At 43.7% G+C, this 24990-nt stretch overlaps 1 protein-coding gene across 2 annotated transcripts in view; it reads right to left on the reverse strand.

Annotated features, from left to right (window-relative positions):
* Positions 1 to 24990, reverse strand: part of RASSF2 (Ras association domain family member 2) — a 272671-nt gene that overhangs the window by 87875 nt on the left and 159806 nt on the right. The window contains exon 2 of one of the 2 annotated variants that reach the window (XM_078666637.1): positions 5950 to 6173. The exons of the other annotated variant lie outside the window; for it this stretch is intronic. The gene's annotated coding sequence lies outside the window, so the exon portion shown is untranslated. The remainder of the gene's footprint in view (positions 1 to 5949; positions 6174 to 24990) is intronic. 2 annotated transcript variants of the gene reach the window in all.

A 24990-nucleotide genomic window follows, 5' to 3' on the forward strand; every position in this document is an offset into this window, starting at 1 on the left:
CTTCTGGGAGCAGAGGCAGGCTGATGTGTGGCGGGCTGCACTTTGCCTTATGGTCAGCGACCAGGGCCGGACTGGCCGTAGCGGGCATTGGCATTTCCCTGAGGGTCGGGAAGGGTGAGGGCCAGTTTTTGGAGCGTGGGGGCCGTTTTAATTACGGGGAGCCGGTTTTGCAACAGTGCTGCAATATCGGCCTTCAGTAACAAAAGCAGCAGTGCTGGGGGCTGGTTTAGTTAAGCAGCAGTGCTTCACACTTGCACCCCTCCCTGTCCCTCCACCCCTCTACCTCCCATGGGGCAGGTCCGAAAGATTTGCCAGGGATGCTTTGTGTTCTCAGTTCGGCCCTGTCAGCGACAGATCTAACTCATTTGTCGCATGTGAGCCTCCTCTGCACCAGCCCACTCCAAGTCCCTCCTCCATGTCTGTATCATAAGCGATCAGGGACTAAACCATCATATTGCAATACATTTCTTGGCCACTACAAGGCCCAGAATCGCAAGCTGTCTGCTCAGTTTCTTTTTGGAGTTCTCTGGGATGCGGCCTAGTAGACATTGTTTAATAGTATTGGAGATCGCCCATCCGGTGACAGATTTAATGTGGGACTACACCTCAGCCCAGTCCATTGTAATGCCTAAGCAGCGCCACACTATGTGTATAAAGTAAGCTTTAAGGTGACCGCACCTAGTGCACAAAGAGGAACTATCAAGGTAGATAACATGGAGTCATCTTGGGATAAATAGGTGAGGTGCATGTAGTTATACTCGTGGATTTTGGTCCAATCTCCTGATGTCAGGGATTCACAAGCCTGATGCCAAGTCTGCTCCAGTTGGAACGCCTCCACCTGGCGGTCTGCGCGGTATCTAGGTGCTACATGTCTACAGCCACCAGTTTAAGAGAGTATGGTAAGCATGAAACCATGGTTAATGTGGGCTATCGGGCCTCAGGTATTGTTGGTGATAATTGCCGGGCTGTAGCCGCTATCTTAGAAAATTGTAAAAATGGTCCTTGTCCAATTCCAAACATATCGGAGGGATCCTGCATAGTGATAAAATGGCCCCCTGGATATAGGTCAGAGAGCATGAGACAGCCGCCCTCTTTCGATTTTTCGGTCTACATAGCCTGCGCATTTTGGGCAATCGGATGCACTATCCATACGTCTAGATCAGGAGTATTGTCCATGTTATTTTAGTGAAGACCCTTTGCTATTTACAGAAGTGAGACTGGTGGGATCCGAGTGTATTAAACAGAATCAGAGAAGCACTGTTGCACCACGTCAGTCCTGTGCGTCATGCAATAAGACCATGACGGTATTAACAGACAGACAGACAGTTAAGTTGTGTGTTAATAAATAATGGCTAATATGATTATTGCAATAACTTAAGTACTGCAATTAGTAGAAGTGCTGGTCTGCCTTACATGTGTGATGTACAGGTATGAACGTAATGGTGTTTAAACGATGAGTCGCAATTCCCATTCCTGGGGTCAATATAAACATGAAGACTTCCACATGCATGTATGTGTATATAAATAAATCAGGGACACCTGCTTGCAAATGCACATAAAAGGTTCACTTAAAGAGTAAAAAAGTTTACTACCAAAACCTGTAAACCAAAAAGAGCAGAAGGACCTTGGAAAACAAAGAGAACACGTTAAACAAAGAGGGAATAAAATAGAAAAAATATTGCAAGACCCTGCTTACCCACGCTGGTTCAGTAAAGAAATAAACAAGAGCACGTAAAGGCCCACGCTCTTGTGTGAAGTGGATAGCACTTGGGGGCTGATTACAATGCAGTAGGATATGTCTTCGACTGACGGTCGGAGCCATTCCTACCATATTGTAATCAGCTGGTCGGATTCCTTTCCAACCGACCCATTATGATGGTGTTGGTCGGAAAAGAATCCTAACTGTCATTATGACTGGTTTCCGATGGGCTCGTAGAGCCCGTCGGCAAGTGGAATAACTTCAGTGGTCCCAAGGGCGCCTCTTTCTGCCCGAGGGATTACATTGTTGGATTCCTAAAGCCTATCTGTGCCTGCCTTTCTGACACAGAAAGGCTGTAGGAAGTCGACTTTAGGGGAGCCCAGCAGGGCCGCCATGGGTGCCCGGCTTCCACCTTGAGGTGCCTGCCACGGGGTGCAGGGATAAACTGCACCTCGCTGTTTTACAATGACGGCATACATCCTGGTTGGTATGCGTGCTCCCATTGTAAAGAATAGAAGTGCGACCGAACAGCACTCGGTCGCGTCCTAATTGGATTGTCGGGACCGCCGACAGGAGGTCGTTCAGTCCCAGTACTGAAACGATGTTGGGCGGACCCAAGTCCGCCCGACATCGTAATTAGGCCCATGGTGTTCAAGTGGCAGTATAAATGGAGCAATGTTTTAATGGCATCTATAACTGTAATCTATCAGGGAAATAGCTTACAGTTCATTGTTATTTGAATCCAAGGCCAGAATCCCTGGTAGCACACTTCTACTTTTCTGAAAGAGGCATAACATTCATTAAAAGTGGCCACACAACAGTTGTGCACTGAGGAACTATTTTCCATTGGTTTTGAACCTTCTGGACAGTATGCCAAGATTTTGAAAATCAAAAAAGCGACATTTAGCAAACAAAGAAGGACTACAGTTTTACATCAGCTGAGGGGCATAGAATGGCTTAAATGACAGTGCTCCTCGACATAGAAAGACAGACAAAATGCACCTTTTAAACCCAGCCTAATGTGTGTTAATTAAGGCTTTCTAATAAGATCTGCAAACTCGTCCTGCCTTGGAACACATAAAAACATGTCTTCCTCTGTTTTCAGTCGACCGTCTATGCAAGCCGGCACGTGCTAAATTTGCTGAAATGGGCAGGGACAGCAGGTGAAAAAGCAATACTGTACTGCCCATTTCGGGACGCCTGGTCACTGTAGGCAAAATGCTATGTAGCTTCATGGCAAAAAACAGCCGAGTGGGCCAGGATGCATGCATGGCACCTTCTGGACAGTGGCAGACTGCTGTGCTGGAATGGAATGCAGCTTCATGGCAGAAACAGCAGGGAGGGTCAGGCTGCATGGCACCTTCTGGACAGTGGCAGACTGCTGTGCTGGAATGGAATGCAGCTTCATGGCAGAAACAGCAGGGAGGGTCAGGCTGCATGGCACCTTCTGGACAGTGGCAGACTGCTGTGCTGGAATGGAATGCAGCTTCATGGCAGAAACAGCAGGGAGGGTCAGGCGGCATGGCACCTTCTGGACAGTGGCAGACTGCTGTACTGGGATGTAATGTACCTTTGGGCAGAAACAGCAGGGAGAGTTAGGCTGCATGGCACCTTCTGGACAGTGGCAGACTGCTGTGCTGGAATGGAATGCAGCTTCATGCAGAAACAGTGAGGCGGGCCGGGCTGCATGGCACCTTTTGGCCAGTGGCAGACTGCTGTCGTCTGCTAATAGGAGATTTAAGGTGTCACCTCCATCACGGCTAAGTCTTCTCTAATAAAACAAACTTACACAAGTTTTCCAAAGCTACAACATTATGGGGGTCTGGCTGACTTTAAGACCCCCAGCTGATTCCCAGGTGCCAAAAAAGAACTCACAAGACTATTGTTAAAATCAGAAGCAAGGACTGGTGGCATGTAGAAGTCCTGTCAAGGGATTGTGAAAAACTCATTGCTCAGAATACGTCTACACTTCTCCAAGGAATGACAGACGGTCACTTCATTCAAGGATATATCGACTTAACAACACGTAACTGCACCGTTACGTTGAGGTAGTTCTATATCCTGGAACACCACAAGATTACTCAAAAGCATATGGGGAAAGGAAAGTAAGTATTACGATTCTAAGTTTAAATTAAGGGAGACACGTCTAATCTGCGATGAAGGAGGGGAGAAAAAGTAAAATCCCTGCTGCAGGGTCGACTCAGCTTTTTATCCTTACGTGGTCGATAAAAAAAAGAAAAGAAAATCGGTACATTACCAACACTGTCGTTGAAGGAACGTTTATGTGCTATGTACCTGGTAAATATGATTCAATATTATTTGTTAAAAGTATGCAGTTTCCGTATTATTCTAGGTTGCGCAAGGATTTTAAGTGTTAACGAATGTCAAATTTTTTTTGTTTTTTTTACAAACAACTTAACTCCAACTTTGGAGCACCTATATGGCTCCAGTAAAGAACAGAAAAGATTAGCAGTCAAGTAAGAAAATATAAAATGTGTAATCTTTGAATCGAAATAGATCAATGATGCGCAAATATATATTACAGGTTGTTAAAACGTGGCGGAAAAAAGAAAAATGTCAAACTGAAGACAAATATATTTATTTACGGAGTAACGAATTATGGTGTTAAGATACAATGTATCCTTCAATTGTATTATTTGTATACACATGATAAAACAGTAAAAAAACACAAAAAATGTAGTGGTTTCCAGATCACCACACCTATCCTGTGTCCCTGAACATATTCTAGTGAAAAATTCCAGTCTATGTGTGCACACAATATCAGCACCTGCTGCCAAGATGCAGCCCTACAGCAAGGACATTGCAAATTAAAACACAGTAAAGGTGCACCACAAGTGATGACAATATAAACACATTTCCAAATAGAGTTACAATGTATATGCAATGCTTTTCTATTTTTCTGGTTCTTGTATACTTGTATGTCGCCAATTTTACAGCATAAACAGCCAACGCGTTTCGTACATAGCAATGGACTTCAACAGGGCAAAGTTGTATTCAAAGCTCATTTCATCAGACCACTTTCATACACGAACAACGGTCATCCTCCAAAATACATGTCAGTGTGGATCAATAAATAGTCGACCTCCAATAAAAACAGACGATGTGGCAAGTGGTACTGTCCAAAGGCATTAGAGGAACAACATTCGGTAGATTCTCAAGACATCCAACTGAAATTATGTTGCATGTCAGAGAAGGGGTCCATCCACCCCGAAGTGGCACTAGAGTAGGTGCCATGGACTGAAAACGAGCATCTGTCCGGTACTCCGCATGTGGTACACGGGGTACCGGACGCATGCTCATCTGCGGTCTATGGCACCTACTCCAGCAAAAAAATGTTAACGGTTTTCCACACAATTTATCTTACCAGGGCCAGCTTTAGGGCGGTGTGGCCATATTGGACGCTGACCTGGAGGGTGTCATTGTCCAGGGCAGGGCCAGTGTTTAGCAATAACTTACAATTTAAGAGCACCTGGTGCAGAGTTCCTTCAGCCTCCAGCTTTCAGGCAGCAACAAAATGTCAAGATAACTCTTGTGAATAATGTTCCCGCTAGAGAGAGAGAGATCAGAGTTTTGTCTAGTGACAGTTTTGGCTCCATAAGGTAGCACAGAGGGTTTATATGCCTGTTGCAAAGACCTGATCTGTATTTTATGTTGATAGTGAAGTCCTTTTGTAAAGCCAGCCTTTACCAGCGCTCACAATGAATGAAATGTTTGTGAGAGAGGGGCTATGGAGAGATGGGGAGCCCTTTCCAGGGTGGTAGTGAGGGATTCCGAGGAAGAGGCATTTGGCGGGAGACCTTTGCCCTCTTTACATGGCCATGCACCTGACCCGAACGCAGCGGGGCCATTAAGACGCCTCTTCACCTTTCGTCTCAAGGGTCAGCTATTGATGCCTTCAGGCCGGACCACAGAGATGCTTTCATTCGTCCCCTCTCTGCCTGAGCCCATTCTAGCAAATCTGTTCTCCATGTCTCTTCCGCTGAGCCCCTAGGGCGCAGCCTATGCACTGCAAGACACCAAGAAGCCATAAATAATCCTATATAAATGTGTAATGGGTCTAACGAACTCTGCTAATTTCCTACTGTAAACAGCTTTCAAAAAGGGCGGTACCCGTGGAAATGTAAGGGAGAAACTCACCTGCTTTTTATTCAAAATAAACTCAGACATAAACAAAAAAAATGCACGGAGTTTGCCTGTCATTTCACAAATCGTATGACAAATGGACTTACCGCTCCCCGGGAGCCCAGCAGCAGCGGTTGATGGCGGTGTCACGCTGTCTTGTAGTGTGCCCTTCACTTCCTGTTTGTGAACTTCTCAATGCTAAATCCGGAACCCGAAGCTGCGCTAGAGAGGAGGCCGCTTCCGAAAACCGTCCGCTTGCTTCCTCTTTCTGAGCGCTTCGAGGCCGCGCCGGATCTGTGCTCAGACGGTCCCCGTCATCCTGCAACGTCAACTGCAAGGAGAGGAAGTTTGTTGTGACACAGAATCCGGTGACAGGCAACTCTTGCTTAGTCGTGACACAAGACCTCGTCTCTAACTTTACCGACGTTAACTCAACCCTCTGTCACACACAATACAAAAGCCCGTTTTTAATGGCGTTACTTTCTTTCCCTTTCGTTTTTCCTGCACGCTTGGGTCACGTATTTAATTATCTCACCACGAAAAAAAAATGTTTAATTTTATTTGGCAGCTGCTTCCCCAGTCACTCATAGATGACATTTATTCCCCACTGCTCTGACGTCACAGCTCGAGATCCCACAAGGAACAATAATTTTCCCAGGTCCTGTTTCCTAACACAAAAGAAGGCCCCACAATTCCCAGAGCATAAGTGAACAACTACTTAATTAAAAGGTAGATATATTTGTTCACAACAAAACTTAAATAAAAAGCAAACAGTACCCCGTGCTCTAGTACATTTAAAAGACCAGGGACCTGAATAGAGTTTGGCGGAAGGGTATCTTCGTCACTAAGGTTACGAATATCCATCCGCCTTATTACACGTGTAGTAAGATTATAATGCTCTGTAAAAAAAGGCAGACGGGACATCTGTCATGTTTGTAATGGATTAGCCCGTTCATCAAAATCTAAATCAGGCCCAAGACGGTTAAAATGGCTTCATGATTTTGGGCTGCAAACAAAAAATATAAAAAAGGGAACTAACAAAAACAGAAATGCTAAAAAAATGTAATATTTAAAATAATTATGTTATGGTAGAAATATTGCACAGTTTTAAAAGGAAAACAGTTTTGCATAAAATACCCATCAATATGATCCATTCATAACATAAAATAGTATGTTTGTAGTTGTTACCAAGAGGAATGCCTTTCACCTTGGGATCAAAAGACAGACACTTGATGCACGGAATATGGAACAAATCAAACATTCACCCCCAGTCAAGAGATCTGGTTTAAATATATTGTTCTTTAACTCACTTTGCCACCGCAATTTAGACCCAGCCATATGCAAATCATTCTTGGCCCTATTCCTCAAGGGAACAGTCCAGCCCGAACTGCCAAGCCAGGTCCTCCCTGGACCAGAAACAAGCATCCTGGGATCGGTTTCAGGGTATCACCCCTTATTTTTTTTTTCATTGGGCTTGTGATTTAAACCATGCATAATGTGATTGTACTCCTGGAGTTGCTGCTCCAGGACAAAGAATGTCAGTAAAGTCAAGCGTCCTGACTTTACTGACATTCTTTGTCCTGGAGCAGCACATGGCTGGCGCAATGTCAGGAAGTCACAGAACTTTTTACAACACTGGTATAAAATAACTTTGTTTAGGGGTTGAGGAAGACGCTCATACACCGTGATTGACACACACAGGAGCAATCAGTCCTGATTAATAACAATAGGGTACGCAGGACATGAATAGAGCTAAACAGGAATATGTGCCTTGTTCTTCTTTGATCCTGAGGAGGCCTCGATTTGGTATAGCTAAAACATGTCTGTTTTTATTATTTGGAGGAGCCTATGTGAATAAAATCAGGGCCTGACTGGCTACCATGCTGTCGAGTTGGGGGCTGATATTGTTGATGTGGACCTGCGTGTGCTGAACGAAATTAGTTTTGTTTTATTTCGAAGCACACGCAGGTCTCCATCAACGAAATTAGCCCCCACTGCAGTGACATCAGACCCCAGCTCGGCAGCATGCCAAAACGCCCGGTAGCCAGTCCGGCCCTAAATAAAATGGACTTTGGCTCATTCACTTTCAATGAAAGGAGCATGGTTATTAATGAAGGGTTCTTCGTCTTACTGCGTGATATTTTGGAATACCTCAATGTTAATTATTAACTAAATAAGTCAATAAATACCTATATCCTTAAAGACGTACATTGAGGCATAATGAATAACGGGCTGAGAAACTCGTAATATGCTTGGTGGGGCTGCAGCGGCCCCTACAAGCATACTACGTTACCAAGACTGCGGCGTGGTGGTCCCACGGTGGCCTGACCTCCCTGGTCCTAATACAGTGGTCGGAAGACTACCATCTCTGCGCACCCACGCAGCCCTTTAAATGTGTTGCATGCCTAAATCCTAGAAAATGTAAGCTTCTGAATGAAATTCTAAGTGTGTGCAAGACCGCCATATGATTATAGACCTTATTTTTTTAAGCTATTTGTGTAAACAAAATGGAGAAGTTTCCATTCCCTATTGTGCACACCAGATTTCTGTATTTCAGAGCTAATCGTTTTCTGAAAGTTGCAGTACAAAGTTTCAAGGTCATCCTGCCTTGCACAGATTGCTTTTTGGAAGGAAAGCAGAAAAGAAACATTAGCTTAGCATTCTGTGTGCCTCTACAACATTTGCCTGCTGTCTGTAGCTCCAGTAACAGAGCCATTGTCTACTGTTACAGAGTGATGATATGAGAGGCTGCATTAAACACAGCTTCTCCTTTTTCCATAAATAATCATTGTAGGGACGAGTATAAAGAGTGGTGAAGATTTGGAATGAGCAGCAGGCAAAGGCTACGATTGCCGACAAGGGGCATGCCAGAGCCCCGGCATCCGACTGATGGCCGGCAGCATTGAGGTATTCGCAGATGGATACATGACTTGGCACATTGACCTATTTATATTAGAGAGATTACTAACTGCTCCGATAAGCTAATCATGGAGCTAATAAAATATACACAAATATTCACAGGTGTTAGGTAGGAACTAGGCTAAACTAATATAGGAAGCAGGGATGTATGATGTAAAAAGCATTAGGCATCTTTAATGTTCTTTTAGGTTTTTATTAAGACTCCTGAGATAATTAGAATTACTATTATTCTGATACACAAAACAAATGTTTGATTTTTCATGTTATGTTATGTTAAAAATGTCTTATAAAGCGCACGTACACCGATTGGCTTCTTGGCGCTGTCCTAGGATTTTGCCGAAGCCCTATGTGTTTGGTAATTTGCTTAGTATTTGGATGCATGCTTGGATAAATAGCCAGGTCTTGAGAAGCCTTCTGAATCTCGGATAATTAGTACAGGTTCTGATGTCCAATGGAAGAGTGTTCCAGAAACTGGGCGCCAGTACTGCAAACCTGCAACCACCTAGTTGTTTACGTTTGTAGGAAGGAATGGTTAAGAGGTTCTTATGTGCCGATTGCAGGCTTCAGGGAGGGTTGTACTTTTGAACAAAGCTGGAGATGAGTTTTGGGCTTGTGCCATGCAAGGACTTAAAGATAAGGCAGCCAACTAAATGTGCATCTTTGTGGGATAGGAAGCCAATGTCGTTTTTCCATCAGAGGGGAGACATGTTCCCATCTGGGTTGCTGAAAAATCAGCCTGGCTGCCTGGTTCTGCACCAGCTGCAGTCTTTTAGTGAGATATAGTAGACTATGCCAATTCCTTATATTTTGGCATCCAAGTCTAATATCACCATGGGTAGGACAACCGGGACTAGTGCTTCCCTAGTGAGTAGTCTACTGATCTTCCTTATCTTTTATAGTTGAAAGAAACAGGTGGAAGTTACTGATCCGATCTGGGATTTCATAGTGAGGTCGCTATTAACAGTCACCCCGAGACTCTTGGCTGAGCGGGAAGGAGTGGGATAGTTTGTGTTGTGAAATATTAACTACTGTGTGTGGGTCCACAAACACATACACACACATATGTATATGTGTATATAAGTTCTCCCTGTAGATAAGAGTTGCCCTGGCAGGGTTGTCTGACTTCTAGGACTCTTTCGTCTTAAATAAGCCTAATGCGTCACCGATAAGAGTGAAGGACACTAGTCTATTCTCAGTTTTTCCATGGGGATGCGACAAGCACAGGGCTAGGGAGTGCTTTCAGGAAATTTATAAGTTCACGTCAATGGTAATCCAACAAGCCGGAGGAAAATAATCAATTCCATGATCTCCACAGAGTGCTGTGGAATGACCAGCTCTATAGTCACAGCATATTCAACGGCAGAGAGGTTGATGTCTGGGGATTTGTTGCCGCAGATGGGCAAGAAAAGGTGTAACAGAGTCTTTCGCATGTCAGGAGATTGACTTTCCCAACTCTGCCACTCTGACACAAGCACCGACCTGTTAAGATACTGGACAGTAATGTCCCCTGCATGGGATGCAGCCATGTTCCCCCACCCGAATGCCTAACTGCATGTATATCGGGTACTGTGACTTTTCTTTTGGCCCTGGTGTCATGCTAGTCTAAGTATGTGCACAGTATCCTCTCCTAGGCCTGTCACAGGCTATGAAAGGTCATTGCCCTAGTCTGTAACCTAGAGGGACATACCAAGCATGCCCCTATTATGGGTAGTGGATTACTGTCCTGTCCGGAGTATAGCACCTTAAGCAGTGAGGGTATCATACCTTGTTTTTAAAGGAATCAAACGTTGGAAGTGTATTGCATGCATCCACAGTTAGAGGGATATAAATCAGACCCTGAAGTGAGGAGGATAAAGGTAGGGATACCTTTAGAAATTTCATGTGGCCTTTTGTTACCAGGAGTTGTCTTTGGCAGTGCCTTTTGGTGGATAGTAAGGGTAAAGGATGGGACTGCAGTTTGTGTTGTGAGTGGTAAGGAAGGTTCTAGGTGTGGGTTGCCTTTTTGTCTCTCCCTAATTACGTCCTCAGTTGGGCTAATGACAGACAGGTGCAAAAACCTGGGTGCTCCGGGTTGGAGACAGATTGCTACCTACTGTGAGAAGCATCATTCTGCACAAATGCTGTATCTGGAGATCTGCACGGGGAGGACACTTGGAAGAAGGCCCACTACGAACAGTTTCTACAATTTGAGACAGTAGCTCTACATCCCCTATCAAGTTGTGCACAAATGTGGGACCCAAACTGCACCACTTTATTCCAGTTGCAAGTCATTTATGAACAGAGAAGGAAGTGCTCTGTAGAGTGCTCAAAGGACCACTGTGCAATCAGAGTTGGTGTCCCCATGACACTCAGTCTCCCAGGGATGAGGGGATATCACCTGAAGTCTGCACTTTCTACCGGAAGAGCTGCATATCTGCCTTGAAAAACCTAGAAGCCTGTTAAGAGAGAGAAGGAGTCTGCCTATCCCTGCAGGAGAAGAGAGGCCCAACTGACGCACGCACCTCCAACACCCTGACATGCATCCTCCTCAACGTGCGCTCCCTACACCGACAAGTCGTAGAGATCTGAGACCTGATTGACACCATCTCGCCCGACGTCGCCTTCTTCACTGAAACCTGGACCAACGCCACCTCCGGCCCCAATATCGCCACTGCTTTCCCCAACAGCTACAAGATCCAGAGAAAGGAGGACTCGCCATCGCTCACAAGACCCCCCTCCGCCTCTCCACATACAGCACGAGTGACCCCCACTCCAACACAGAACATCTCCAACTCCACTTCCAGATCCAGACCAGCCCCAGGACCAAGCTACGTGGCACCCTCATCTATAGACCGCCGGGACCTCGCACCCAGTCCACAACCACCATCGCCGAGCTCGCCGCACCCCACGCAATCACATCCATGGACTACATTCTACTCGTAGATCTGAACTTCCATCTCGACAACCGCGATGACCCTGACACCACTATTTTCCTCACCAACCTCGGACTGAAGCAGCTGGTCAACACGCCCACGCACAGAGCTGGAAACACCCTCGACCCATCTTCGCAGGAGGATCAAACATCCGGTTCAGCCACACCACCCAGCCTCTCTGGATGGACCACCACTGCGTCCATTTCACCTTCAACACCACCACCACACCCAAGCCCGCCCCGCGACCGCCACAAAGAAACTGGAGCAAGGTCACAGAGGAACTCCTTATCACTACCCTCCTCCAAGACCCCCCCAGTGCCACGAAAGACACCAACTCTGCAGCCATAGAACTTCACAGCTGGATCTCCCGCTGCGCCGACAAACTTGCACCCCTCCGACACTCCGCCAGTCAATGCCTGCTGAGTGCCACCTGGTTCACCACTGAACTACAAGAAGCCAGACGCTCTTGCAGACGACTAGAGAAAACATGGCAAAACTAGAAAACCACGGAACAACCACAGGACCGCCCTGAAGGATTACCACCAGTGCATAACGGACACTAAACAGACCGTCATAAGAGACAAATTCCAGACCAACGCACCCAATGCCAAGGAACTGTTCAATGTTATACAGCAGTTCACAAAAACCCCCTGCTAAAGCCACGGACGTCACTCCTTCCCAGCAACTCTGGGACAAGCTCAGCTCATACTTCCACCTGAAGATCAAGGCCCTCTACGACAATTTCAACGAACCAACGCCAGACATCACCCCCCCCAATGCTGCCAACAAACCAACCATAATGACCTGGAACCCCGCTACCATCTAACACATCAGCACAACCTTGCAGAAAACCCACTCAGGAGCCCCTACGGACCCTTGCCCACCGCACATATTCCACAGGCCCACCGCCACCATCACACCCGAACTTGGATGGACTGTCAATGCCTCCTTCATGTCCGGCATCTTCCCAGATGACTGGAAGCGGGCGGAGGTAAAACCTCTCTTCAAGAACCCCACGGCCAACCCAACTGACCCGAAAAACTACTGGACCATCTCTATCCTCCCTTTCGCAGCCAAAGTCACCAAGAGTCTTGTGAACGCCCAGCTGACCACCTTCATCAAAGAGAACTCCATCCTAGACGCCTTCCAGTCTGGATTCCACAGCAACCACAGCACCGAGACCGCTCTCCTCGCCGCCACTGACGACATCCGCCTGCTACTTGACCAGGGACACACAGCGGCCCTCATCCTTCTAGACCTCTCCGCAGCCTTCAACACCATTTCTCACTGCACCCTTGCAGCCAGACTTCACTACGCATGCATACAAGGAGCTGACCTCAGGAATCCATCCACTCCTACTGACCACGCACGAAACCTCGGAATCATCCTCGACTCTTCTCTCCATGAACCGCCAGATCAACGCCGTCGCCTCCACTAGCTTCAACTGCCTGCGCATCCTCCGCAAGACCTTCAAATGGATCCCCCCGACTGCAGAAAGACCGTCACCCACGCACTCATAACCAGCAGTCTGGACTACGGCAACACCCTATAAGCTGGAATCACCAGAACTACACAGACTCCAGACCATCCAGAACTACACAGACTCCAGACCATCCAGAATGCCGCTGCCAGACTCGTCCACGGAACTCCGCGTCACGAACACATAACCCAACACCTGCAAGACCTCCACTGGCTCCCCGTCGAGAAAAGGGTCACTTTCAATCTCCTTACCCACGCCTACAAATCCCTCAACATCGGCCCCAAATACCTCAACGAGCGAGTAGCCTTCCACGTACCCAAGAGGAACCTCCGCTCCGCCGACCTCGCCCTGGCAGAGATCCCCCGCATCCGCAGAAACAGAACATGCGGGACAGCCTTCTCCTACATCGCAGTCAAGACCTGGAACAAGCTCCCCGTGAACATCAGACGCTCCCCAACCCTGCACACCTTCAGGAAGGACCTCAAGACCTGGCTCTTCGACTGATCCGGAGCTGCCCCCCCCCCAGCACCTTGAGACCCTCACGGGTGAGTAGTGCACTACATAAACCCCCTGATTGATTGATTGAATGTGTCCTCAGTGGCTGTGGTACAGGGACAGGAACAGGTTAAAGAGGACATTGTGCCCTGTGCCTCCTCCTCTAGTCTCTCATCCTGGTTCCCTGTAGTAACTGCAAAACCTTGATCACCTTAAGGCCAGTCGGGGCTCAAACTGCAAAGTTGCTGTTGGCCCGGATGAAAGATGCAACTGTGTGATTGCCATAGGCCCAGTAGGGGCTGCACCTACCTCCGGTCTAATCAGAACTTCTACTGCCGTGACAACCTTTGCGCAAACCCAGGCTGCATCTGTCCCCGGTCCAGGCAGGGCCACATCACCATTCTGCTGCGACCTTTGCTAAGACCTCTGCCGATGTCACAGGAAGTAGGAATAAGAGACAGTTTGCATTTGACTGTGTGCCACAATGTTGCACCTGTGTTTGATTAATGCCGTCTCCTGATCAGGGACAGTTATCTGTGTGACGATTGGGGTTGTATAGTATTTAGTACATCTGTGTAGAAGTATTTAGGTCTTGTAAAGACAAGCTTTGAGCAGGATGTTGACATTATTGTGTCTGGTGGTTGATTGTTGAGTGCTGAGCTCGAGCACCTCCACAGTATCTTCCTGAGATACCGGTCACTGCCTGCCCCTGATACCCTGAGTAACAGTGTGGAAGGGGATTGTATTTGGCCCAGTTGCAGAACCATAATAGGACGGGACCCTGGATATCTGTGTCAGACACCCTTAACACCCACCGTTGAGGCCCTGTAGCCGATGCCTGCCCCGCGGGGTGTGACAAGACATCTTCCATTTTTACCCTACAGGCCAATTTATCGTTAGGCAAATCTTTGCAAGATGATCTACACCAAAAAAAAAATAATAATAATAAATCAGAAAGCACTGGCAAAGCCAATAAGTCGCCCTCATAACTGAAAGTGCGTCTTTAGTCACTGGTAATTTCGGGCAATGAATAAGTCATCTTACCTGCACAGTATCACTCATAAATCTATTTATACATGAACGGACTCATTTTAGCATTCTTTTATTCATCCATATACCTATCTACAACTGAATACACACTCAGGTTTAAATAGCTCATGGAAAACATTTCAAAAGAAAGGAAACATGGAAAAAGACAACATAACATGCTATTGCCCAAATGTCCAGGGTGTAGGGTTGCAATAAAAAATAAATAAAGGAGGCCACCTTATATAGGTTTTGAACTTAGTATACTGTTGTTTTAAAGTTCCAAAGCGGCCTCCATCTTTAGAAGCAATATGTACCCCGTGGTGGAGTGGTAAAGCGATTATATCCTATACACAATTCCATTCAAAGATGACTTCTCTATACACCTAAAAAAAATAGAAATAAAAAACTTAAAAGCAACCAAAAAGAGAAATAGGACACCTAAGGGACTGGCACCTCTAAACCATGATAGTAAAACACACTCATTTTCAGGCAGATAAGCCCATGTGATCCGGCAAAATGCCATCACTCACAGGGCAATAGAGCCAGTGGCTGAAGCGAGCTATCCCACTGACCAGTGCTGTATGCTATCACAAGCAGAAGCAGAATGTGAATGGCACTTAAAATGGTCAAAAAGGACTGATACAAAAAACGTCTGTGTGTGTACAGGAGTATGTATATTGTTTATAGCTTATCAATTTTCAGGGTGCACACTTTCGACCCCAAAGGTACAACAAAGGTATAACCAACACCTCAGACCATTCCAACTAAGATACGTTGTGAGATTCCATGTAATAAAATACCTGTCAATAGTGTTTAAAGAGCCACCCTTACAGGCCTATTGTCTTTACACATGCTTATCTTAAGACATAAGCCCAGTGTACTTCTTTGTCATAAATGTGCACAGTGCACACATCAGACATTTATCTTTTGAGATAACTTTTCCTAATGAACTAATCAGGCCAACATCCTGTAAAATTGGCTTGCTACCATAACCAATTCAGGCCTGCTATTTTAAGCATAAGCTTTTCCATAAAGCAAACAGCAGGCATACAGTCATACCATTTTACAACATTGTACATTATACATATATGTGGCAACACAACACTCAGCTCCTCTACAGGAAACTAACAAGGGTTCTAACAGTACACGTTTTCTAAATCCAGGGTGTGTCAGGGTTGGTGATTAGCTCCAAAACCCTTTCCTACCACTGTATTGTCTGAGAGTCAATATAAGACCATATCTGCTAACAGCCTTTAACCGAGCATAGTAAGAATCCACCCTTGAAGGCTTATTGGTTTTAACGCATGATTTGATTTTCAAAGTAAATAGATCAGGTCTACTACTTTGTCGTAACTTTCCATAATCAACTGACCAGACCTGTTTCAATTCACATAACTTTCACCAATTAACCTATTAAGCCGGTTACCTTCATCAGTGTCATGTCACCATCACCAACCCAGACCTACTGTATACATCAAGATCTCCGCCAAAGGCAACCAACCTATGTACAGTCATAAAACTGAAAATATACATAAAATTACAGTTGGCAAAAGAATATGGATTATCACAGTACGGATCTTGTAACCCCAGGGTATGTCAAAGGAGATAATTACTATCAAAACCTTGCCTACTACAGTAATCCTTGATATTCCATTTCACAAAATAGGCTTTAACACGGTCCAATAATCCACTCTTCAATACCTATTATCTTTAGCATGTGCTTTTCAGAATAGACATGTCAGGCCTACAGTCTTTGTCGTAACTTTTCACAGTAAACAGATCAGGCCTATAACATTGATCATTGGCTTATCACCATAACCAACTCAGTCCTGCTGTATTAATCATAAGCTTTCCCACAAGGCAAAAGTCGAGATATCTGCACTCTTTTTGAGCGGAAGCATACAACTTCTGCCCAATCTACGGCTGAAATTAAGGCGAGCAACGTGTGGGTGGAGCCAAAGCTCCTCTCTCAGTATTGCTTAATAAAGCTCTTTTTCTGGTGATAACATAAGGTATGGTGATAGCTAAATTGTGAAGCCAGGCTTAAGTGCAAAAACACATGTTGCAAGTTCAAAATCAGTACTCGTCTCAACATGAAAAATAAGACCCGCGATAACCCATCCTGAAATCACTCCACCAAATCCCTGTGGAGGATAGAGTTCAAAAATAGTTTGTACCAAGCAACAACTTCTGGGACTAGTTTCCATGCTAACTGCTAAAGCTACCCATGTTCCAAGAAAAACTCAAGTTGTGGCTTAGCGTGTTTGTACCTAAGAGACATGGGGGTACAGGTCGTAGTTGCCCAGCCTTCCACACCACCGTCTATACACTAATTCTGGAACGCCTTAGTCCCGCCCCAAAAGTTTAACCAAAACACCTACACTTTATGAAATATTTAAAAACTACTCTTTGACAAACCTTCTACCGCCATTCAAGGACAATGAAATCAGCTCAAGTTTCAGGGCCTCTGGAATTATGCGACAGTGGAACGCCATGTCTAAGAAAAGACATTTTATGACAGCATTATCAGTTCTTTTTACATTTTGAAATCATTGATTAAAGAGGGTTCACACTATTATTAAAAAACAAAGAAAAATATAGACATTCAGCAAATTCTATTGAAAATGCTATTTAGCAACAAAAAATGCTGTCTGCCTTGAAAGCTTCAGAATATAATTCTACCAGCATGCCCTTTCTACCTCCCACAGCAAAACAGTAAACATACTTTATAAAACAGACACAAAATTGCACTCTGCAGAAAACAAATTACATATACACGCAAGTGTGCGGTGATAAAAGATGTGCCCCAGTTATTCCTCACAGGCAAGCTAAGTCCTTAAACTTTTTTTCAGTGGATGTGCTACCTTTACATATCCACCACTCAAATTACTTTCATATTTCACTATACTAATTCACCACTAATCCTTTATGGGTTCCAGAGTAGTGTGCTCGTCACCGAAAAAGCGCTTCAACGCCTCGTCAGGGGTAGCAAGCGCTATATAAATACAATTACAATACCATACCTTATGTTCATACTAAAGAGCCTCGGCAAGCCTTTCCAGTAAGGAACAGCCCTGCTAAACAGCAAACCTCCTTGATCATGTATTATTCATGCGTCTCACCCGGAGGTGTTTTAGGTTTCAAGACATCACACCATGAACAGATATGCAACCTGTTAAGGATTCTTTTAAGGTCTTAGGGCCAGATTCATCAAGCGAAATGCGCTCACAAAAGGACCAGATTCTGAGAATCTGGCCCTTTGCGAGTGCAATTTTTGCATTTGGGATTCATCATCCCAAAGGCAAAAATCGCTAATAAAGAATTCGCTAATATGCGAGGATTAGCATTTAAGGAATCTCTATTAGAGATTCCTTAAATGCTATTCATGAAACATTTAAAAATTGCGAATTCGCAATTTAGGACCGCTATTTACCACGAAGTCAAACCTCGTGGTAAATAGCGAAAACAAAATGCATTTTTCTAAGTTGCATGTTACACACAAATAAGTGAAAAGGGAGGTCTCCTCACAATCCAATAGGGGACGAGGAGAAAAGCAATTGTTACAACGAACAAGTAGTCCCTAGCTGGCCTATAGTTTAGGCAGAGAAGGAAAATTTCCTCAGTTAAAGAGATGATGAGGTGGAGGGGAGGGGGGGGAAAGCCAATTGGCCAGCAAATACCATAACCACATGCAAAATAAATCACAAATGTTGAGGGAAATTTCAGAGACACAATTCAAACCACAAGATGTATGTAATTGTACAATTTTTAATTCACAGTATACAAAAATTAATATATAATGCCAGTTTAAAAAACATAAAAATGTACTTTGAAATGTACATGGGTACAAAGAAATAATTTAAAAACACAAGAACACAAGTTGTCGACGCAGCGTTTCGGTATCTAGGATTTGACCTTCATCAGGACAGGGTTTCTAAAAGAAGAAACATCTTATTAAGAAATGGCTCTGTTACATTTTGATCAGCATTTTGTTCACATGTTCACATCATTGAGAAAAAGACCCACGTTATCAAGCGTGATTGACTGACAAGTACAGTGTCGTGATTTTCATTTAACAAAGATGGGCACATTTTCGCCTCTTTTATTAAGCATGTGGTATGGACTTGGAACAGGGTGGGGGGCAGGTTGGCCAGAGTTTATACTTTTTACGCCACCCCTGGGGACTTGGGTGGAAATATTGGCCTTGATTCTCACAGAGTAGCCTATCTCTACAAGGATATTACGGCCAGTGTGTTTAGTACTGGGTCACGTGAGGGTTTGTTAATCCCCTGTAGCTACAATTTGATGGAATTACACAAGTACCTTGAAATGGAGAAGACGAGATCCTCTCTGTTGGGTTCTATGTTAGTGTTGTGACATCCAACCTTGTGGTGGCCCGTTCCTTTAGATTATAGGGTAATTCTAAATGATTTAGAAAGTATTTATATTATTAATATCAAGCTGTAATGGGGATTGTTACTTAGACATAAATGCAATATGCGGAATTACCTTAAAAATTAGTATTCTTGGTGTATGCTTGAATCTTAACACCGCTGAGATGGTTCAGTTGGATCTCTATGGAGGCTACCTTCATCAATTGGTAATTCTCTATGAGAGTCCTGTGTTATAGAAAAACAGTGTATCCAATATATGATGTCTCTATTAGAATCTTAAGAGTATCTGATGGATGCAATTTATGGAATTACCTTAAAAAATTGGTATTCTTGGTGTATGCTTGAATATTTAACACCGCTGAGATTGTTCAGATAGGTCTCTATGGAGGTTACTTTCGTCAATTAGTAATTCTCTATGGGGGTCCTTTAGCGTCCTATGTTGTGAAAAGACAGTATATACAATGTATGATGTCCCTGTTAGAATCATATGAGCATCTCAATAGCCCTAAATTGTTCTTATAGTTACCTTATTCAATTAGGAAACAAAGTGGGAGAGTGCAGGTAGCCACCGATTATTCATTGCTAACTGGTAATTTCTAGGAAAAGGTGATGGACATTCATTTAGTGAATTATATTATATCACTTTTTCATAACAATACGGTCCTGGTGGTTAGATACTTACCAAGGCGTATATAGTATGATATATTTCTTGAAATAGTGGTCCAATTTCTGATGTCTCATCGCAGGGAATAAATTGCTGCGAGGGACTGTTTTGTCTCCCCACTGGGTAAGTTGTATCACCAGGCTAGAGAGAGAGTTGCATAATGTCAGTTTACGCTTTTTTATTTACAAGCTGCTAGTGATCTCTGCACGTTTAGTCTCTTTTTGAGTATTATTGCGCATTCTTTATCATCACAGTTCATAGCCTACCATTATTTACAAGTATTTACAAGTCAGGTTAGGTAGAGCCGATGGTAGATTATTTATTTCACATCCAGTCTCTAGTGAGAGCATACTAATCGCAACTTAAATTATTTGTACCGCTCATGAATTAAACCGCTCATAAGAGCCTCGATATTTATAGTTTTAGATTTTTAGAGAGCTCTGTTGTGGGGCAGCTGAGTGACGCATAGGGCGTCAGACTGCAGCGGATTCAGTCACAAAAAAGAGAAAGGGACCGTTCACGAGGGGAGCGCTCGGGAGTCAAACTACTCACGTGGTCCCTTTTTCCAGGACTACACGTGTAGTTCTCCGCGCCCCATCACGTGTCCGGAAATGAAGGAATCGCAGCGATTTCCCAACCTTAGAGAGTAAAACAGATCTATTTCAATCATCCCTATTTTCAATACGATAAAGAATTGGGCACGGCCGACCAGTAAGAGTAAATAACAGCACTTTTGCGCCGCCCTCGGCTGAGGGCCTTCAGTATGACAGGAAGTGAGGCATTATTTAAGGAAGTAAGATAATAAAAACTACACGAGTAGTCCTTTTTATCTGAACTACTCGAGTAGTCCAATGCGCGACAGAAAACGCGCGGCAATCAATTATCTCAAACAAGCGCCAGCTGAGTTAACTGACTTGGCGGTTTATAAGGAGTGTCTGCCACCACCCTATTGCATTGATGATCGGAGAGACGCGAGGTAGCAGGGAGGCCGCAGTACACTTGTAAGGTAAGCGATTCCGCTGGTAGGGCTAAACTACTGAATCCGCTGCAGTCTGACGCCCTATGCGTCACTCAGCTGCCCCACAACAGAGCTCTCTAAAAATCTAAAACTATAAATATCGAGGCTCTTATGAGCGGTTTGATTCATGAGCGGTACAAATAATTTAAGTTGCGATTAGTATGCTCTCACTAGAGACTGGATGTGAAGTAAATAATCTACCATCGGCTCTACCTAACCTGACTTGTAAATACTTGTAAATAATGGTAGGCTATGAACTGTGATGATAAAGAATGCGCAATAATACTCAAAAAGAGACTAAACGTGCAGAGATCACTAGCAGCTTGTAAATAAAAAAGCGTAAACTGACATTATGCAACTCTCTCTCTAGCCTGGTGATACAACTTACCCAGTGGGGAGACAAAACAGTCCCTCGCAGCAATTTATTCCCTGCGATGAGACATCAGAAATTGGACCACTATTTCAAGAAATATATCATAATATATACGCCTTGGTAAGTATCTAACCACCAGGACCGTATTGTTATGAAAAAGTGATATAATATAATTCACTAAATGAATGTCCATCACCTTTTCCTAGAAATTACCAGTTAGCAATGAATAATCGGTGGCTACCTGCACTCTCCCACTTTGTTTCCTAATTGAATAAGGTAACTATAAGAACAATTTAGGGCTATTGAGATGCTCATATGATTCTAACAGGGACATCATACATTGTATATACTGTCTTTTCACAACATAGGACGCTAAAGGACCCCCATAGAGAATTACTAATTGACGAAAGTAACCTCCATAGAGACCTATCTGAACAATCTCAGCGGTGTTAAATATTCAAGCATACACCAAGAATACCAATTTTTTAAGGTAATTCCATAAATTGCATCCATCAGATACTCTTAAGATTCTAATAGAGACATCATATATTGGATACACTGTTTTTCTATAACACAGGACTCTCATAGAGAATTACCAACTGATGAAGGTAGCCTCCATAGAGATCCAACTGAACCATCTCAGCGGTGTTAAGATTCAAGCATACACCAAGAATACTAATTTTTAAGGTAATTCCGCATATTGCATTTATGTCTAAGTAACAATCCCCATTACAGCTTGATATTAATAATATAAATACTTTCTAAATCATTTAGAATTACCCTATCATCTAAAGGAACGGGCCACCACAAGGTTGGATGTCACAACACTAACATAGAACCCAACAGAGAGGATCTCGTCTTCTCCATTTCAAGGTACTTGTGTAATTCCATCAAATTGTAGCTACAGGGGATTAACAAACCCTCACGTGACCCAGTACTAAACACACTGGCCGTAATATCCTTGTAGAGATAGGCTACTCTGTGAGAATCAAGGCCAATATTTCCACCCAAGTCCCCAGGGGTGGCGTAAAAAGTATAAACTCTGGCCAACCTGCCCCCCACCCTGTTCCAAGTCCATACCACATGCTTAATAAAAGAGGCGAAAATGTGCCCATCTTTGTTAAATGAAAATCACGACACTGTACTTGTCAGTCAATCACGCTTGATAACGTGGGTCTTTTTCTCAATGATGTGAACATGTGAACAAAATGCTGATCAAAATGTAACAGAGCCATTTCTTAATAAGATGTTTCTTCTTTTAGAAACCCTGTCCTGATGAAGGTCAAATCCTAGATACCGAAACGCTGCGTCGACAACTTGTGTTCTTGTGTTTTTAAATTATTTCTTTGTACCCATGTACATTTCAAAGTAAATTTTTATGTTTTTTAAACTGGCATTATATATTAATTTTTGTATACTGTGAATTAAAAATTGTACAATTACATACATCTTGTGGTTTGAATTGTGTCTCTGAAATTTCCCTCAACATTTGTGATTTATTTTGCATGTGGTTATGGCATGTTACACACACACATGTCCTTTGGACATGTGTGTGCACAACATCAGTGTGAATTCACATTTCAGGGGTGCTACAGGGTGTCCTTTGGACACCCCTGCACCCTTGAAATCGCATCCTTATTTGCGATTAGCAATTTGCTAATCGCAAATAAGGAACATGTAGGAATCGCAATATTTTTTGCAATTCCTACATGAATCCCGTTTTGCAAGTCCTTAATAGCGATTCCTTATGAATCACTATTAAAGACTCGCAAAACGGGTCTTTGATGAATCTGGCAGTTTGTTCACTCCTGAAATAACCGCATTTATTAAGGCAATGTCTGTGATACGAACATCAATGCGTTTGAAAAGCGAAATAAAACATGTTCATAACACAGATTAAATAATTCTTCACAAACTGTATGAATTACGTAGGCGTTTTAGGGCCAGATGTAGGTGGCCAATTACCGGTCGGTAACGGCCGAATTCGGCCGTTACCGACCGGTAATTGGATTTTGAGATGTAGGAGCATGCTTTACAGAATCGGTATTTTACCGAATCTGTATTTACAGATTCGGTAAAATTACCGAATCGGTAAATACAGACTCGGTAAAAATACCGAGTCTGTAAAAGCATATGTAGGTAGCACATCTTTGAGTGCCGCAGGCCTTTCAGACTTGGGTGTTAAAATACCGAATTCAGGTGTGCATGCACATGTGTGCATGCACACCTAGCCATGTGACAGACAGACATGCCCTTAGGGCATGTCTGTGTGCCACATGGCGCACATGCCTATTTTTGCGGTGCCAGAGGGTGTCAAAGTGACACCCCCTGCACCCTTGCTAAAATCGGTATTTACCGATTCTGTAATTACAGAATCGGTATTGCCCATTGATTCCTATTGGCTTCACAGCCCATAGGAATCAATAGGAAATACCGATTCGGTATTTCCAGATTCGGTAAATACCGAATCTTAAAGATTCGGTATTTACACATCTGGAAATACCTACATCTCCCCCTTCATATTTACCACTTCTTAAATACCGAATCGGTAAAATTCGGTATTTAAGAAGTGGTAAATAAGAATTACCTACATCGGGCCCTTAGGATTTTGTTTCATTTAGCACACAAAACCCATTCTCTGTATTCGCCAACTGGGGATGTTGGTACTTTGTATGCAAATTGTCACCTTCTTAAAATTCTATACAGAAAGCACCAGTTCATGCGCCCAGTTAACTGTTGCAAAGTGTTATGGTGTGGCTTTGCACGCCGTTTGCATCGACTTAAATAACTTTTGATCCGTTTGAACTCAAGACTTTTTAACGCAGAAACTATCTAGAAGATGCCAGATTATATTATTGCATATGTGCACAGAAAAAACACATCACCGCATTTCCCAGTGGCGCTTCGCGTATCCATTTGATCTGAATGGGTGAAGTGGTAGTCCGCAAGCTGGTTTCTGCCCCTCCCTCAACAGCACTTCCAATCAGACTGCAGGGGTCAGGAAGGCCGGCCAGCGGCCTGATTATGTTGTGTGACCCCTGACCACACGCGGTCACGGCCGTGGATTTGCGAGGGTTGGGTGAAGGAACATGTAACAGGGGCACTGCCCCTTGGTACCATCTTCAACGCAGCCTGTTGCTTCCTACTTTGGATGAAGACAGAACTACCCTGACATAGGGGTGAAAGAAAACGTAGAATACAGGAGACACTGAGGGGGCCGGGGACACATCTGTAAGGCTTTATGATCTCACAACTCTAAAGTGATTTTTATGGTATTTTATTCCCGGCAGTGATTCACAGCACTACTGGTATGCGCTCATCCTTCCGTTCTCTTATTGAATTATTGATTTCTGTTGGTTAGCTGTTTTCAGTTCCTCGTTGTCCCTCCAGACCTATACAGCCTACAATATGATATATATATATATATATATATATATATATATATATATATATATATATATATATATATATATATATATATAAACTAATTCCAGAGATCAGGATCATCGAAGGATGAAATCCCACCAGGACCTACAGCGATTCCTCTTCTGAGTGTAACAGGGCAGTAGATTAATAGACAATATACTTTACACCAGTGCTTGTCAAACAATTGTACAAGAGAAAGAGATGCTGTCAAAGTGTCATGCTCACGCTTAACACACGAGCACCCACTTAAATTGTTTTGTTGATGACATATTATGAAATTGCGTCAACAATTATATATAAATATATATTACTTAAACTTGTGTGTTTCCTGTAACGTTTTTACATTTATCATATATGAGGAAGAATTGGATAACTACCTATGAATTATGAAAATAATGGCCAATAAACTCCGACAGAACCACCGATGTGCTGTACTGT

This window comes from Lissotriton helveticus, chromosome 11 (genome assembly GCF_964261635.1).
Source record: "Lissotriton helveticus chromosome 11, aLisHel1.1, whole genome shotgun sequence".
In the NCBI taxonomy this organism is placed as follows: domain Eukaryota; kingdom Metazoa; phylum Chordata; class Amphibia; order Caudata; family Salamandridae; genus Lissotriton; species Lissotriton helveticus.